This window comes from Chiloscyllium punctatum, chromosome 6 (genome assembly GCF_047496795.1).
Source record: "Chiloscyllium punctatum isolate Juve2018m chromosome 6, sChiPun1.3, whole genome shotgun sequence".
Taxonomy (NCBI): Eukaryota; Metazoa; Chordata; class Chondrichthyes; order Orectolobiformes; family Hemiscylliidae; genus Chiloscyllium; species Chiloscyllium punctatum.
Genome location: NC_092744.1, coordinates 36,524,884 through 36,542,999, shown reverse-complemented (window position 1 = coordinate 36,542,999; position 18,116 = coordinate 36,524,884). Strand labels below are relative to the sequence as shown.

The window sequence follows — 18,116 nt, the reverse complement described above, 5'->3', positions numbered from 1 at the left end:
TGCATATCAAATATCGATGCTTCAACAAGGATGTCCTCTTTGAAATTTGCCATTTACTGCAGCCACAGAGCAGGTTGTGAATGATATTGCCTGTGTCTGTGAATGAGTGTGGCTATGAATTTTTAGGTGGCACGATGGCTCAGTGGTGAGCACTGCTGCCTCACAGCACCAGGGTTCTAAGTTTGATTCCAGCCTCAGGTGACTGCGTGGAGTTTGCACATTCTCCCTTTGTCTGTGTGGGTTTCCTTTGGGTGCTCCGGTCTCCTCCCACAGTCCAAAGATGTGCAGGTCAGGTGAATTGGCCATGCTAAGTTGTCCATAGTGTTGGGTGCATTAGTCAGAGAGAAATGGGTCTGGGTGGGTTGCTCTTCAGAGGGTCGGTGTGGACTTGTTGGGGTGAAGGGCCTGTTTCCACACTGTAGGGAATCTAATCAAATCAACATCTCCCAATTTGCAGTCCACTATTGTGGAAAGGGGGTTAAGATGCTCTGCACTCCAAGACCTTTAATTTTCTCTTGCCAAGGTACAATGACCTGATCAAGGTTTTCAGGCTTTCCCATGTTGCAGAATTGCCTTGTTAAGACACACATTGTGTTGCACACTGTGTATAAACTCTGAGATAAGCCTCAACCGAAAGGGAGTACATGCCCTCAATGTTAATCTTGTATGTGACCATACTTAGAGAATTATGTAGGGGGTCAATGTTCAACACTCTGATAGCAGTCATGATACCATCACTCTTCAGCAGCCTGCTGAGCTACTGTGACAAACAAAAGGGTGATTACAAGAAAACAAGAGTTATCCTTTGATGCCTCTTGAGGCTGATGACTCTGGTGGGGCATAGAATGCATAAAACAAAAGCCATACTGCCACACAAATTGTAGTAGGTCACACTATTGACCTGTTGAAACAAGACTTCTCCTGACTGGACCACTCTGGAGGAGTCCTATGATACATAGCAGGGTGGGTGTCAAGATTTGTGACAGTTTGCTGCATATTTCACAACATTGTCATAGATTTACATGACCCTTAAAACCAGCTACAGCAACCTTTTTATTAACTGGTACCTATTGGACCAGGAGTGTGCCAGTTTATCAAATAATCCAGATACTCAAGAGTTAAGTGTCAGAGCAGTAAACCCTGACCAAGCAAGCTTTGAGACATCAACAGCCCTCAAAAACATGTAAAAACATGAAAACACCTCCTGAAGTCAATGTCAAAACGGTGTGTAAGTAATGGAAATGCAATGCAGGGGGTATTCACATCTCTATTATACTTATTTACAGCATAAATACTCAGACATTATGGTAGATCACAAGATGTGAGGTATACAATTTTTGCTAACAGACCAAGAGTGCTGGTTGATAAGGTACTGGTTTTAAACCCAGTTCGCTGTATTTGGTGTGCAGTTCAGAAGCAGATGGCAAAGGAGGAGAAGGGAAAAAGGAAAGGAAGCAAATAACAAATGTTTTGTGGTTGTTTTGTCTGTAACTGATTAATCCCACTATGATAGCAACAAATGTACCCCGGATTTCCCATTGCTAATATTCCCCAACTTTATTTTCTCTCCATCACCGACAATAACAATATCTGTTTGGCCACAGTACAAATATTCAGAAATCAAACCACTCCATAAAAATATGTACAAATTGCATTCAAATATCAACAGACATATTCCTTTAGTTGTCTATCCTAGTGCTCCCATGCAGCATTGCCCTAGTGGCTATATCACGGTACTACTTCCAGGAGAGGGCCTTGCAGGTCAATCTTATGCAGTTCTGATTCTAGAAGATGAGGTTTCACACTGCCTCATCTTGATCTGACAGTAGGTGCATTGATTAACTGAGAGGCATCAGCAACAGTACTAGCAGAATGGCAGGAGTGGGTGTTCAAATGCACTCATCCTCAGAGAGTATTTCTGAGCAAGCTAACCTTACAAGACTTCAGTTTGAGCTGTCATGACAGTAGTTAGATATTGAGTGGTTTCTACTGCACTGCAATGGAAACATTGGCCAACAAGGCTGGGTCTGCAAGTGACATAATGGAGACAGCTACCACCTCCATGCAGGAAATGCTGGTCTTTAAGTTTTGTGCAAAATTCAGAACAAGTTTGGTGCCAGATTCCTTCATACTCCTTCCTTCAGGCCATCCTTCTGACAGGCCTGCCAATTCGTCAAGCATTTTACTATGAATTCCCATTGGTTTTCCCCTGTGTCCTGGCCCATTGACAACTTATCTTCGGTCATTTGCTGCAGAATCTATTTTGATCTGAATCTCATTAAAGCTGGCTTGTGCATTACCTTCCTACCTTACTCTTGCTACTGGCCATGTATGCCTTGTATCTCATCACTTACATACCTCACCTTCAAGGCATCCTCTAAATTAGATGCAGTGGCAATATCTGAGTTGTTGGCTAAGATTACAGTTTGATTGATGATGCTTTTTCATCATCACCACCATTTTGTTCTTCCATCACTGCCTAGCCAGGTGGTAGTTATTGGGTATCTGAAAGCAGAGAGGCACAAAGGTTAGGTTTTAGTGATGGGAGGCAGTAAAGTAAGAGGTGAATGCTAATCACCTGCAGTTTGCCAGATCAGATTATGAGATGAGGGGAATGGAAGGAATGATTAGATATGGTCATCTAATGTGTTTTCAAGCTTGCCACATGGATGTTCCAATAATGGTGCCTACTGTCTACCCTGCAGGGTAAGATAAATGCTGCACCACCTATCCCATACCAGTTAGCACTGGTTGCCTCTGATTCAACAGGGAGCACTTTTCCGAGTAAAAAGGAGGAAGTGTTTAGGAGTTGTGACTGTCATGATTGAACAGCTGGAAATTTTTGAAAATGTGAAATGTGCATGACAGGCTTGTGGTAGTGTCACACTTGTGAGGGTGAGTTGGAATTCTAAATTTTAAGTATAAGTTGTGATTGATAAAGATTGTGGACAGCTAAAGTAATTAGGGTATGCTGCAAGGAGCCAGTGGTGCAACTTGTAGGATTTGGTATTTAAAGATATATCCACGTCCAAGAGGTTGTTGAATTGTTTGCCTTATTGCTTCCAGGCAGAATGTATCATCCTTTTTAAAAATGTAGGTGGGTTTAAGTAGGGCAGGCAAGCTTGATTTGGTGTTTGAGTGACAGGAACCTGGCCCCCTGCTAGTGAGGCATGCAGCAACTGAACAGCATTTGGTGTTGCTTACATGCAGCACAAAGTTAAAAATCACACAACACCAGATTATAGTCCAACAGATTTATTTGGAAGCACTAGCTTTCGGAGTGCTGCTCCTTCATCAGGTAGTCATCCACTCTAGTCCAACACTGGCTCCTCCACATCATGCAGCACAATGTTAGTGTGCTGCCTGCATTGGAAGCAACAGTGCAGATTAATTTCACACCTGGATTATCTGTTTTCATAGGCTAGTCAATAATTTGCAATGCAATTAGAACATTAAACAAAACAATCTCATACTGAACCAAACCCACAAAACACTTGAATATGAAGTTTGCTTTTCTGACTTAATTTTTAATACTAATGATGAATGTTATTCATTGGTGAATAGCTTTAATTCCACTATAGAGACTTAGGTAAATTACTTCCATTTCATTGGCCATTCAATGCTTTAAAGTACAATACTCTCTGCCTCGTCACTGATGTGGTTCAAAGTTATAATATCAAATGTGCATCTTTATGAATGAATGGGTTGAGCCACCTTTTGTCATTTTCAAGAGCATTTTTCTGATAAATGTCTAGCTGTTTGTCTGAGAATACATTATCGTGAACAAACCAGAAGACTGTGACAAGGAGAAATGAGTGTTCCTGATATCCAAGTGTTAGCAGCGCAAAGGCAAAAAGTGTTAGTAAAGCAAAAAGCCACAGTTGCATTTCTGACATTGAAATTATAATGCTTCTGCAGACAGATTACATCTGTATTCCAATATGTTTGTGTTGATAAAATACAGTGAACAGTGAAACACCAGAAAAACGGAATGCCTCCTATCTGTTCCGCTACTTTTATTTGGTGTTCCCTTCGAAATGTAAAACCAATTCGAAGCAAGTTGAAGCCTGTAAATGAATTAGATCATACACATTTACAATTACTGCTCCTGCTCAATCCTGTATCCTCAAAAGTATGTATGCAAAGTCCCAGCTGAATAAAAGCTATGCATGACAATATATGTGTGATAAGTAACTTTCTCCCTGTACATTGCAGCAGACAACATTGCCATGTTATATAAAAGGCTTGTTCCCCAAGGAATGATGTCCAATTTTTAAAAAATATGGGCACGATTTTCCAATCCCTGCCATGTGAGAATAATGACGTATGGGTAAACTTAATCAGGTGAGAAGCAAAAAAAAAATCAATTTCTTGTTGTTGCAGTAAACTGGGCTGATCACATTCTCCCCCTTCAGCTAGTGGGTCAAGTATATCATCAATGGTGGCTCAATGGTTCGATTCCAGCCTTGGGCAACTGTCTGTGTGAAGTTTGCACATTCTCCCCGTGTCTGCGTGGCTTTCCTCCGGGTACTCCGGTTTCCTCCCACAGTCCAAAGTTGTGCAGGTCAGGTGAATTGGCCATACTAAATTGCCCATAGTGTTAGGTGCATTAGTCATAGGGAAGTGGGTCTAGTTGGGTTACTCTCCGGAGGGTCAGTGTGTTCTGGTTGGGCCGAAGGGCCTGTTTCCACACTGTAGGGAATCTAATCTAACAAGCCCATACGCATTTCATTAACACCGCAATTCATTGCAATCAACTTCACCTTCCTAATGAAACTCCACCCAGTCAAAAAACACAATGTTACAGAAATTTGACAGCAAAAAGCAAGCAAATGCATGGCAACTTACTACTTTGCTGTTAAAGTGATATAGCTTTAAATCATGCTTTTAATCACTCACAAAGTCTTTTCTCCAAGTCCCATCATGCATCCAAGCAGATCCAAGTACTTTGTCTCCTGAATCTCACAAAAGTTAAATATTTTGTAAATGCAAAAACGTTTTTTTATTTTATCAATCCTTTTACACAGGTTACAGGAAGTGCAGACCAGGTTTCCATACTTAAAAGAATTACTATTTGTTACAAATAAGTAAATTCTAGTTATAGGAAAACAATCATCAATCAACACATAACTCTACTTGTTAAAACTTTAGCCTTCTTATAAAGTCCTCCTATACAAGCATGCAGACATAAAATAAAAATAAATTGGTGTTATGAATGGAGGGATAAATTGGGAAGGCAGTCAGGGTGGACAGGGTTCTCTGAAATGACACTTGTTAGAACTTGCTATTTAGTGATCTCCCTCTTCTCCAGTTGTTTGTCACTTCTGTGCAGAAGGCACAAAATTTCTTTACAAATTATAAGGTCTCTGACGTATTTGTTTAAAGCCATAAATTACAGCAACTGGTGTGGGAACAAAACATGGCTTTCTTCAGGCTTTAGGTATGAGATAGGCAGCACCTCCCTTTCAGGAAGTCCAAAGGCTTTTTTCTCTGTTGTTCACACCCACAAAACTGTTCAACTACCCAGGAGCCAATCATGTAATTAGATTACTTACAGTGTGGAAACAGGCCCTTCGGCCCAACAAGTCCACACCGTCCCGCCGAAGCGCAACCCACCCATACCCCTACATTTACCCCATACCTAACACTACAGGCAATTTAGCGTGGCCAATTTACCTGACCTGCACATCTTTGGACTGTGGGAGGAAACCAGAGCACCTGGAGGAAACCCACGCCGACATGGGGAGAATATGCAAACTCCACACATTCAGTTGCCTGAGGCAGGAATTGAACCCGGGTCTCTGGCGCTGTGAGGCAGCAGTGCTAACCACCGTGACGCCCACCAAAGAGTAACCCACCCAGACCCATTCCCCTATTCATGCAGAGCCATTTCACCTAATCTGCACATCTTTGGATTGTGGGAGGAAACCGGAGCACCTGGACGAAACCCACGCAGACACGGGGAGAATGTGCAAACTCCACACAGACCCAAGGCTGGAATTGAACCTGGGTCCCTGGTGCTGCGACGCAGCGGTGCTAACCACTGAGCGACCATGCCGCCTTAAAGTAATGTTTGGAAGGCAGAAGCCTTTTGTCATCTATAACTGGTCACCTTCTTGCAAACTAATCAGCTAACTGTTGCTGGACAAATCTCCTTTCAGAGACATTTGCTGGCTGCATGTTATCGGCAATAACCTTCTCCCACTGGTTGAATGAAGACCAGTGTAAATAGCACTTACACTAAATGCTAGTCACTTGTTTTTAAAACGTGCGCCACTCTCTTCCACAACCCTTAGTTTTTAAAATAGTTCTTTTCCCATTTCAGTTGCAATCAAATATACAGAGAAGAAAAATAAAATCTTTATGGAAGGCTACCATTCCATAAATGTGCAGATCACTTGTATCATGTAATGCAGGTCTGTACATTTTATCCAGGAAGTTATCACAATAGCAATATCCTGGAACATTCACAAGTGACCTCATTGTTCAGCTCTCCCCAGCCCATACAGGGATGGTTAGTCAATGACAAGAGTTAAGCCTTCATACCCTGGTTTGTGACACCTGTCATGAAGCTATGCCTGACGCTGAGGAGAGGTACAATGCTGCAACAAAGACCACTGTAGAGCAGACCATAAGGCTCCTGAGGATAAGATGCCTGAACCTGTCAGGCTGTGCAACACAACACATACTGGATCGAGTATCTCACACCACTGTTGCCTATTGCACCCACTGCATTCTGACTTGACAAAGTGGGAGATTGAATTGGGATAGGATGAGATGGATGAGTGGGAGATCTCACTTAGGAGGAAATGGACAGGAGAGAGGAGGGTCTCCTCACAGATCACCCATGTGGATACTGAGATGTCGAGATTATAGTTGGACAAGCCAGAGAGGTGCATGAAAATTTCATAGCCACACACTTCTACGAGAACTGAGGTGCATGAATATCTTTCTTTTTCTATTCCATTTGTTATGGACCAGCTAGCTGTGAGGCTAGTGTATGCTCTATTCAACATAGCTCATTGATTGAGAAGCATTTCATTTTCCACTCCTGTTAGGAATAACAGTAATGTTCCTCTTCTGTTTGATTGTGACTTTGAGGCAGGAAGCTGAGCTGAAATACTTTGAGGCTATGTGTTAACCACACATATCTGTGGCTGTAACAATAATAGGTGCATCCATCAACAGTGGTTCACAGAGGGCTAAGATATTCTGACACACTCCTGCATTAAAAAGAAGTCCAATTAAAGAGCATGCAACCTGAAGAAGGTGCCAAGTCTGGGACATCTTACCTTACAACATTAATCCCATTCTGCCCTGTCTCCCTACAGTCCGATAGAATTTTAGGATCCTACACTACTTTTACAATGGCTGCACACTCTCATTGAGTGAGCTTCCAGGATCATCAGATCTACAAATGCGAATACGTCGTAATTTCTGCATCTGTGAATAAAGTGACCAAATACTAAATCTGTATCTATTGGGTTACGAGAAGGAGTACAGGCTTACTGATACAGTGAGACATTCAAAGGTGCCCCAAAGGCAAGGGCAGCATCTCCTTGTAATGGGGCAAGATGCTGCGCTGTATTCACTGGGTGAATGCATTGAGAACCAGGTCAGAACTCTTCTGGGAAAGAAGGCAACATGAAATTATAGAAGAGAGAAAGTGAATATATGATGGGTCAGTGGTTAGCGCTGCTGCCTCACAGTGCCAGGGTCCTGGGTTTGAATCCAGCCTCGGGCGACTGCCAGTGTGGACTTTGTACATTCTCACCATGTCTGTGTGGGTTTCCACCAGATGCTCTGTTTTCTTCCCAAAGACGTGCAGGTTGGGTGGATTGGCCATTCTAAATTGCCCATAGTGTTCAGGAATGCATAGGTTAGGTGCATTAGTCAGGGATAAAAATAGGGTAGGAGAATGGGTCTGGGTGGGTTACTGTTCAGAGGGTCAATGTGGACTTGGGCCGAAAGGCTTGTTTCCACACTGTAGGGATTGTATTCTATTTTATATCTTTACCTGTGTTATATTTCTATGAAGCACCCATGCCACAGGTGTGCCCTTGAAAATATTTATTTTTCCTTTGCCAACCATAATATTTCAATGTACTGTCCACAGACGATTGTCATATCCTGATGACTGACATTGTTGGTGGCTGTGTGAACCCTGGTGAGAGTCTTCTGTACAGGTGCACCCTTCTTGCACGATCTTCTGCAAGCAATGGGGTCACTGGCAGAAGGAAGGTGGGAGGTTATGGCACCACTAGAAAGTCCTCATATGAAGTTCCTAGTATTCCTGCCTGAACCTCCTCCCTGTGGTAGCTTGCTGGCACAATGTTATCTCCTTGAGGAAAAGGGACAGCTGGAGTAAGGACAAGGTGCCTCATTGCCATCTTGCTTTGCTGTTGATGCTGAGCACCAATGGCTAGAGTAATGGAGTGCAGGTCCCAGTGCATATCCAGCAGCTACTGAGCATTCTGTTGGACATGGGTCTCCAAGGTGATTGCCAACCTTACTGTGAGGCTGTGAATGCTCACATACTGAAGCTACAACAATAGGAGATGGATGTACTCCTCTATCATTGGATTCATTAGGCAAAAGTGAGGACTGCAGATGCCGGAAATCAGAGACTAGATTAGAGTGGTGCTGGAAAAGCACAGCAGGTCACGCAGCATCCGAGGAGCAGGAAAATCGATGTTTTGGGCAAAAGCCCTTCATCAGGAATGAAGGCAGGGAGCTCCCAAAGGCTCCCTGCCTTCATTCCTGATGAAGGGCTTTTGCCCAAAACGTCGAATTTCCTGCTCCTCGGATGCTGCCTGACCTGCTGTGCTTTTCCAGCACCACTCTAATCGAGACTCATTGGATTCAGTTTAGTAAGGCCCTCTTGCATCCCTGCCTGATGTTGCCTTGATTATCTCTGCAGGTTGACCATGATCCATATTGCCGCCTGCATATAGATGTCTTCTGAATAGGGTTGAAGTAAATGCCTGGTCTCTGGCAGTCCTCTGAGTATCAGAAACATGGACATTGTTTCCTCCAGCAGCTGTGGACAGATGTCTATATTGTGCTTGTCACTGCATCCTCAAATCGACTCCAACTAAAGTACCCACCAAGGTGACAATCTCTGTGCCAATGGAGGGTGCATGTGAATGCCTTGCCAGTGCATCCTCTGAGGTTCCACAGGCTTCAACTTTTGAGGTGTCTTTGTTGGAGAGTCTGTGGGCCCACTTCTATCTTGCTGTCTGCCCATCACTTTGTAACTAAGGAAAGAAAGAGAGAGAATTTGTTGCTATAGAGGAAAGTGAGAGAGTGGCTACTTATTTGAGAAGAGCAGACAACAATGTTTCTCACTGGTTTCCACACTTCCGATTGCGCAATCAAATAGGGTCTTTGTACTTACCCATTAGGTGGACCACACCTTCTTCAACACAGGTGAGGATTTGGAGATCAGGAGGGCTTCCTGGGTGCTCTCCTTTGGTTGTGCATCAACTTATCCTGCAGTAAGGGCAAGAGAAGATTCGGTGTGATAGGAATACAAGCATGAGCACTTGATGAGTACGCAGTGCTCTGCCAAGTGGTGATCCCTTCCCAGTAAGTGAGTAGGAAGTGCAGTGTCTGGGAAGCATTATGAGGTTGTTGGCATAACATGCCAGTGAACCCCTTCAATAGATACCATGCTTGTGCTTGTGTGGTTGTCAGGCCTGTGTGACATGGCTACCCAGTGCAGTGTTATTCTGAGTGATGGCCCTAAGAGTGTGAGCTTGGATCCTACTTTGTCCAAGCCTACTGGAGGCATTGATTTTATATATAACTTCAGTCTGAGCCTCATGGAAGCTTTTTTTTAATGCCCATCAGAGAGAAAGAGGACCTCTTTCCTGATCCAGGCAGCCTGGAGCAGTGTGTTTTGTGAGACATCCATTACACTAGGAGCCACCTTCTGGAGCTCTAAGACTGGTGGAGCAGCAGATAGTGAAGAGGACTGTCAGAGAATACAGCAGAATATAGATAGATTGGAGAGTTGGGCAGAGAAATGGCAGATGGAGTTCACTTCGGACAAAGGTCAGGTAATGCATTTTGGAAGATGCAATTCCAGAGCAAACTTTACAGCAAATGGAAAAGTGCTGGGGAAAAATAGTGTACAGAGAGATCTGGGTGTTCAGGTCCATTGTTCCCTGAAGGTGGCAATGCAGGTCAGTAGAGTGGTCAAGAAGATATACAGCATGCTTTCCTTCATTGGACAGGGTATTGAGTATGAGAGTTGGCATGTCATGTTACAGTTGTATAAGACTTTGGTTCAGCCACATTTGGAATACTGTGTACAGTTCTGGTCGCCACATTACCAAAAGGATGTGGATGACTTGCAGAGGGTGCAGTGAAGGTTCACCAGGATGTTGCCTGGTATGGAGGGTGCTAGCTATGAGGAGAGGTTAAGTAGATTAGGATTATTTTCATTGGAAAAAAGGAGGATGAGGGGGGACCTGATTGAGGCCTACAAAATCATGAGAAGTGTAGACAGCGTGGTTAGCAAGAGACTTTTTCCCAGAGTGGAGGACTCAATTACTAGGGGTCACGAGTTCAAATTGAGAGGGGAAAAGTTTAGGGGAGATTTACGTGGAAAGTTCTTCACGCAGAGAGTGGGGGGGGGACTGGAATGTGTTGCCAGGTGGTAGGGGCGGGAACGATAGCATAATTTAAGATGTATCTAGACAGATACATGAATGGGCAGGGAGCAAAGGGATACAGATCCTTAGGAAATAGGTGGCAGATTTAGATAGAGGATATGGATTGCCGCAGGCTTGGAGGGCTGAAGGGCCTATTCCTGTGCTGTAATATTCTTTGTTCTCTGCTGATATCTTTGGGGAAAGTGGGGGGATGGGGCATGGAAGGAAATGGGTAGAACAATCCTCCTTGTTACAGAGATCTTGACTTGCATTGAGTGAATGGGTGCATAGAAGACATTTCAGTCTGGAACCTTTGATGCCAGAAAATGTCGGTAGGAAGAAACTTTCCATCCATCATCCATCCACACATCATTCGCCATTTAGGTTGCTATAAAAATCGCATGCATAAATAATAATCTGAAGATTGGATGATTACATAAACAAACTTATCATGGGCCATGGCAGATGTAATGCCCGTGCCAGACTTTGATGCCAGAATATCATAAAAAGAATGAATTAGCACATTTTAGCTTGCGCGCAACTTTTCAAACATTGTCTTGATATGAACATATTAGATTACTTACAGTGTGGAAACAGGCCCTTCGGCCCAACAAGTCCACACCGCCCCGCCGAAGCGTAACCCACCCATACCCCTACATCTACATCTACCCCTTACCTAACACTACGGGCAATTTAGCATGGCCAATTCACCTGACCTGCATATCTTTGGACTGTGGGAGGAAACCGGAGCACCCGGAGGAAACCCACGCAGACACGGGGAGAATATGCAAACTCCACACAGTCAGTCGCCTGAGGCGGGAATTGAACCCGGGTCTCCGACGCTGTGAGGCAGCAGTGCTAACCACTGTGCCACCGTGCTGCCCACAAAATATGAAATATGCCAAATAGCACTGTTTGAACAGCAGCAAGCTAAAACCCCTTGTATTAACATATTCAGAAGAAGTGGATTTGAAAAGCAACAGTATATCACATATGACTGAACAATCTGGTTTCATTCAGGTTTGTGAGCAGACAACATATTGAATCATTAAGAAAGATCAGTGGTGAGTGGGCAAAGGTGACACTGGATACGTAAATGAATAAAATAAATAGCCATTACTTGAAAATATTACATTTAACAATACATCAAATTAGAGCATAAATAAAATGTCTAATTGGTTTCATAAAATAGTAATCTTAAATGACTAAATCATTTACAGCATAGATAAACAGTAATTCTACAATGTCTTCCAATCTGCATTAATTTAATACACACCTTAAACAATGATGAAATGTAAAAGAAACATAACAGCATTGTTAGATTGTTTTTTTTGCTGTAGATGCTTAATTGCAGGACTTATGTTTGATTATTTGTATTTGCTGATTCAAGAAACTGATGGTTCAGCTGTGGAAGAACTGTCCATGACAGATGTGTCCTAATGTCTTTGGATTTGAGGGAAGTGGATTTTAACCTCAGAAAAATATATTTGTAAAATTGAGAGCTTGTAATTAATATATCCTCACACAATACAAAATTGCTTGGTTCGTTGCACACTAGAGTGGTGTACAAGAACCAGTCTATTCAACCAAACTACTGTATTACTATTCAACTGTTACTGCTCCAACTGCATAATACTGTCCAATCTAACCATGTCTGTGTTCTCAATGTGTTCTGTTGAAGTAAGCATTCTGCCACTTTATGAAAAAACATTTAGATTTACATAGTACCTTTCTTCATCAGAGAATGTCAAGCACTTACAACAAGTGAAGTACTCTTGGTGTCTAGTCACAATTGTTATGTATCAAACAAGATTATCAGTTTGCATATAGTGAGCTCCCACACACAGCAATCTGGCAAGTATCAGATACTCCTTGTGACGTTAACCTAGGGATATATATATATATATATATATATACATATATATATATTCATCAGAACATCAGGCAAAAACTCCCCTGCTCATTTTTGAAGTAGTATCACAGAATAATTTTCATTTCTGTGAAAGGCAGATAAGACTTCAGATTAACATCTCACACAAAATACAGCAACAGTACAGCACTCACTTGGTACTTGATTTTTGTGCTCAAATCCTGGAGTGGGGTGTGAACTCGCAACCTTTGAACTCTGAGGTAACAGGGCTACCGGGCTACTGACTAAGTCACAATTGTCATAGGCTGAGATATTGTTAAGGAAGCATTTGTGATCTAAAAGTCTTCAGGAGCTGATAGGCAATCTCATAGAGTCACAGAGTCATACAACATGGAAACAGACCCCTCAGTTCAACAAGTCCATGCTGAACATAATCCCAAACTAGACTAGTCGCACTTGCCTGTTTCTGGACCACATCCCTCCAAATGTTTCCAATTCATGCGTCTATCCAAAGGTCTTTAAATTGTGGTGCTTGTATCCATATCCACCACTTTCTCAGGAAGTTCATTCCACTTGCAAATCACCCTCTGTGTAATGTTTGTGTTACCTCAGACAAGATTGAATGACACATAACACAGCCATAGCCTTCTGTTAGTACATTCTCTTCTGTATTGTACTCTTTTCCTGGTTAACAACTGCGCTGTGGCTAAATTGGTTAAAGCTTTGGGATGAATGCAATGTAGCTGGACAAAAATGGTTTCTGTGTGCAGACAAAAAGAATTGCATATTTCATGGAACTCTGACATATTTAAAAATTATGTTATGAAAAATGTAATACGCTTGCCTACTAATATGAAATTGGGTGGCATTCCGGAAGATTTTTAATGGGGTCTTTGCTCATGAATAACTTTATTTTCTCATTAGTTTTCAAAATGTTATGATTATTACTTCTTAAAATATGCATTTTACACACTGCTTTCAATAATAATTATTGTACCTGTGTCATTAATTAGTCCAAGAAAAAGAAGAATTTATACTTCCCAGTTTATTGGGACTCAGGGGTTAGTAACTAACTGGAAATGCTTTCAGATGGTTTCCTTCAACCATGCAAATATATTCTTCAGTGGAACTGAGCCTCTTTTGTATGTTTTAGTCATTTGACTACTTAATTAAACACTACTTGCCACCTTTGAAGGCAGTTAATGCATTCTTGCAGTCCCATGGGTTTCAGTGAATTTTAAATATTTTAATCACTTTTTCTGAAATTTGTGTGTGATTAATTTGATCTTTCTGGAGTGGATAATGTTGCTGCATCCTGACTTGATATAGACAATTCATGTTTTGTGAAATGTAGTCATTCCTGTCTGCTTCAAAATTCAACCTTTGCTCCAGTATGTCAAATGGATCAATGATAACACCTCATTACAATTTTTTAAATCATTCATGGAACATGGGCATTGCTGACTATTGTCCATTTTTAATTGCCCTTGAGAAGGTTTTGGTGAACTGTCATCTTGAACTACTGCAGTCTATTTGCTGTAGGAGGTAAGTTTAAAGTCACCATAGTCTTACCAGACTATAGGGCTGCTCTCTCATTCGAGAGAGGTGACAGTTGTTGGTTTAACCTGAGGGTCACCGTATCATTCTCTACCCCAATCACCTGGGTTAAACCAATCCCACTAGCCCACATTGCCATTAAGGAGTGTGTTCTAAGATTCTGATCCAGTGGCACTGAAGGAAGTAACTTTCTTCCTGAATCCCTAATACTATAATTCCAGGTCAGGATGGTGAGTGGCTTGGAGGGGATTTTGCAGATGGTAGTGGTCCCATATGTCTGATGCCCTTGTACTTCAAGATGGAACAGCTTGTGGGTTTGGAAAGTGCTGTCTAAGAATCTTTGCTGAAATTTCTACAGTGCACCTTGTAGATGGGACACACTGCTGGTACTGAGCATCAGCGGTGGAGCAACTGAACGTTTGTGGATCCAGATCCAATCAAGCAGGGGTTGCTTTGTTTTGGATGGTGTCCAACCTCTTGAGTGTTTTTGGAAATGAACTCATCCAGGAAGTGGGGTTCAATTATGCTCCTGACTTGTATCTTGTAGATAGTGGACAAGTATTAGGGATTCAGGACGTAAGTTACTCCTGCATTATTCCTAGCTTTTGACCTGCTCTTGTAGCCACTGTATGTATGTGGTGAATTTAGTTCAATTTCTGATCAATGGTAACCCCCAGAATACTGTTAGTGGGGGATTCAGTGATGGTAATGCTATTGAATATCTAGGGATAGTAATTAGATTGTTTCTTGATGGAGATGGTCCTTGCTTGGATTTGAATGGCAAGTATGTTACTTGCCACTTTTCAGTCCGAGCCTGGATATTGCCCAGAATTTCTTGCATTTGGACATGGACTGCTTGACCCAACTGAGGACTTGCAAATAATGCTAACCATTGAGCAAGCATCAGCAAAACATCCTCACTTCTGACTTTATTTTGGAGGGAAGATCTTGAAGTATTTTACTTTGATTTGATACTACCCGATTTGAACTCCTGATTAAAAGTTCTAATTTCCCCATGGTGGCTTATTGAGCTGCGGCATTTTGGAATTTCTAGCATGAATTTGAATGCTGGGTTAAAGAACACATAGCCAGTTAGTGGGTTTTTGTGCCCAAAAGCTGGAATCCTATCCCAAACCTTTTTCTTGAACAAAGCATCTGCATAATTGATTTTTTAAAAGTCTGTGCAAGCCTTTCTTTTTCTTTCGGATTTTTATTAATCCAGTTATAGCCAGACAATCACTCATAATAGCTTTTCATCTGTGTCCCTCTAGATATATCCTTGAACTCATCTACTTGCTGCCCCTCAGTGACATCATCAGAAATCACAGTTTCCAATGTGTGTGTCTGATGACACCTAACTGAACCTCATCCCTCTTGTGCCTTCCATTGTCTCTCAGTTGTTTGATTGTTAGTTTGCACGTACTGGATGAACAAAAACATTTTTCTAACTCAATATTGGGAAAACTGAAGCCACTGCCATCCACCCTGCTACAACACTTCATTCCTGAGCTATTATTTCTATCCTTTTCCCTGGAAACAGTAAAAGCCTGCAGCAACTTTGATGGCCTATTTAATGCTAAGGTGAACTTACAATTACATATTCATGTCATCATTAAGATGACTATTTCCACTTCTTTAACATCACTTAATTTTGTCTCTGGTTCAGATCTTTAAACTTTTATTACACTCTTGACGCAATGATTCCAATAAACTACTAACTGGTCTCCCAGTTATAACCACAATAACGCTAAGGCTATTCAAATCTTTACTGTCCATGTCCCTATATTAGATGTATTCTACTTCACCTATCAATCCTATGTTCACTGACTCACATTGTTTTCAGTTAACATTTTAAATGTGTCATCTTTGTTTTCAATATTTTTTTGCCAATTCATTCCTCCCATGTCTATAATATTTGCTGATCCTACAACTCTCTCAGATCTATATTACCCCACTTTCAACTTCCTGTAAAATATAATTTTAATCATTTCACCATTGGCAGGTATGCCTTCAGCTGTAATGTGTGTTCTGTGACATCGTAGCTTCAGAATATTGGGCTCATGTCAATCATTTTAATAATGTTGATGTGGGAAGTCAGCTCTCTGCATACATTTAGCAGTCTGATTGAAACTGTCAGGAAACAGCAAGGAATACTTATGAAAAAAACAGAAATAAAAACATCTCAGACATTGAATACATTGTGAGAGGCCTTTTATTTTTATGTTTTATTGCCTTTCCTTGGGGATTATTTCATCCAAAATTTGCGTTTAAAACTGAATTTCTTGGTATTAGACCCAAAGTTACAAGGTTGCAACTCCTTTTAATCCTGAATGTGATGAGTCTATAAGGTAATTTGTTGTAAACAGGAAATTCTTTCTAATCAATGGGAAGGGGGTGGACTTTGATGCCTCCCATTGAACAGAAACAGAGAAGTATCATCCAAAACATTATAGGGAATGATTTACTTCCTCGCTGCTGTCAATGCTAGGACTGTTTCTATCTTTCCCCATGTTGGACAGCTAGAAAACATGATAGGGGCAGTCACGGACCCTCTTCACAGGCCTGAGTAAGAATTTTAGGATGGTACTATAACTGGGTGGAACACTTTGCTGTGAAAAGACTACAAAGTGTCAGGTAATGCTTGGGTTTAAATGGTGACCAGCAGGTAAGTTGCAGTTTGTTTCTGATGCAACGGGAATCCCATGAAAGTAACCTAGGGATTCTGCTAGAGGTGTTTGTCGTTATCCTGCAGCTTGTCAATCCAACATTAATGTCACCTTACCCTCAAAATACTTCAGGTCTCCTGTCTAACCAGCTCATTGTCTGAAGGTCACCCAAGTCAGCATAGGCTCCAGTATCCAAGAACGTTTAAATAAGTTTCACACAGTTTTTCTAATCTATATTTATAGTTTGAATTCAAATATACAAAGGGCTGCTTTTGAAAGCTTCATCTTTGTCTTTGTCACCTTCAGATTCAACTATCACTCCAGGCCCAACTTCCTGTTCTCCAGGCTGCATGAACTTGAGTTCCGATAAACCCTGCACCAAGTCCTGTTCAGCTGTCATCCCTCCCTGCTGAGTTTCATGAGTCCCTAGTTTTTCCAGTACCTCAAAATTCAAAATTCTTATCTTCAAACAAAAGTTCTTTCATGGCCATGCTTTTACTTTCTTTGTAATCTCCATAAATGATGGCAGCATCAGTAGTAGCAGAAATAGACCAGTATCAGAAACAGGACCTGATACCAAATATCAGAGAAAGTCAGATAAGAACTGAGACTAAGAGGGGTTTAATGATGAACGCGCAATTAAAGGACCAGGATTTGTTTCTGAATTGTGTTTGCCAAGTGCCAATGACTGACACACTTGATACGACTATGTCACCATAAAGGAAGTTATTTTATAATTTAGTTACATGCAAACAAAATAAAAACATCAGAACACCTATTAGAATTTCAAATGACAGCATTTCTTTACAAATCCAACCATAAAAGAGCCGTGCTAAGGTTGCTGCATTGTCTAGGCTACATTTCAGATCTTTTTAACCAAAGAACCCAAACTCATTAAAAGCTGGTTTCCAAAAGGTGTACGTTAGAACTCTGTGGGAAGCTAGGGAGGTGATTGCTGGGCCCATTGCTAAAATATTTGTATCATCAATAGTCATAGATGAGGTGCCGGAAGACCGGAAGTTGGATAAGGTGGTGCCACTATTTAAGAAAGGTGGTAAAGACAAGCCAGGGAACTCCAATATAGACCGGCGAGCCTGACATCTGTGGTGGGCAAATTGTTGGAGGGAATCCTGAGTGACAGGATTTACATTATTTGGAAAGGCAAGGACTGATGAGGGATAGTCAGCATGGAAATCATGTCTCATGAACTTGATTGAGTTTTTTGAAGAATTAACAAAGAGGACTGATGAGTGTAGAGTGGTAGATGTGATCAATATGGACTCCAGTAAGGCATTTGAAAGGTTCCTTATGGAAGACTGGTTAGCAAGGTTAGATCTCATGGAATACAGGGGGTCTAGCCATTTG

General features: G+C 41.6%; 1 protein-coding gene across 3 annotated transcripts in view; it reads right to left on the bottom strand.

Moving 5' to 3' along the window:
• LOC140478876 (uncharacterized) overlaps positions 1 to 18,116 on the bottom strand; it is an 859,005-nt gene that overhangs the window by 116,897 nt on the left and 723,992 nt on the right. Inside the window, exon 2 of one of the 3 annotated variants that reach the window (XM_072572437.1) lies at positions 2,359 to 2,505. The exons of the other annotated variants lie outside the window; for them this stretch is intronic. The gene's annotated coding sequence lies outside the window, so the exon portion shown is untranslated. The remainder of the gene's footprint in view (positions 1 to 2,358; positions 2,506 to 18,116) is intronic. 3 annotated transcript variants of the gene reach the window in all.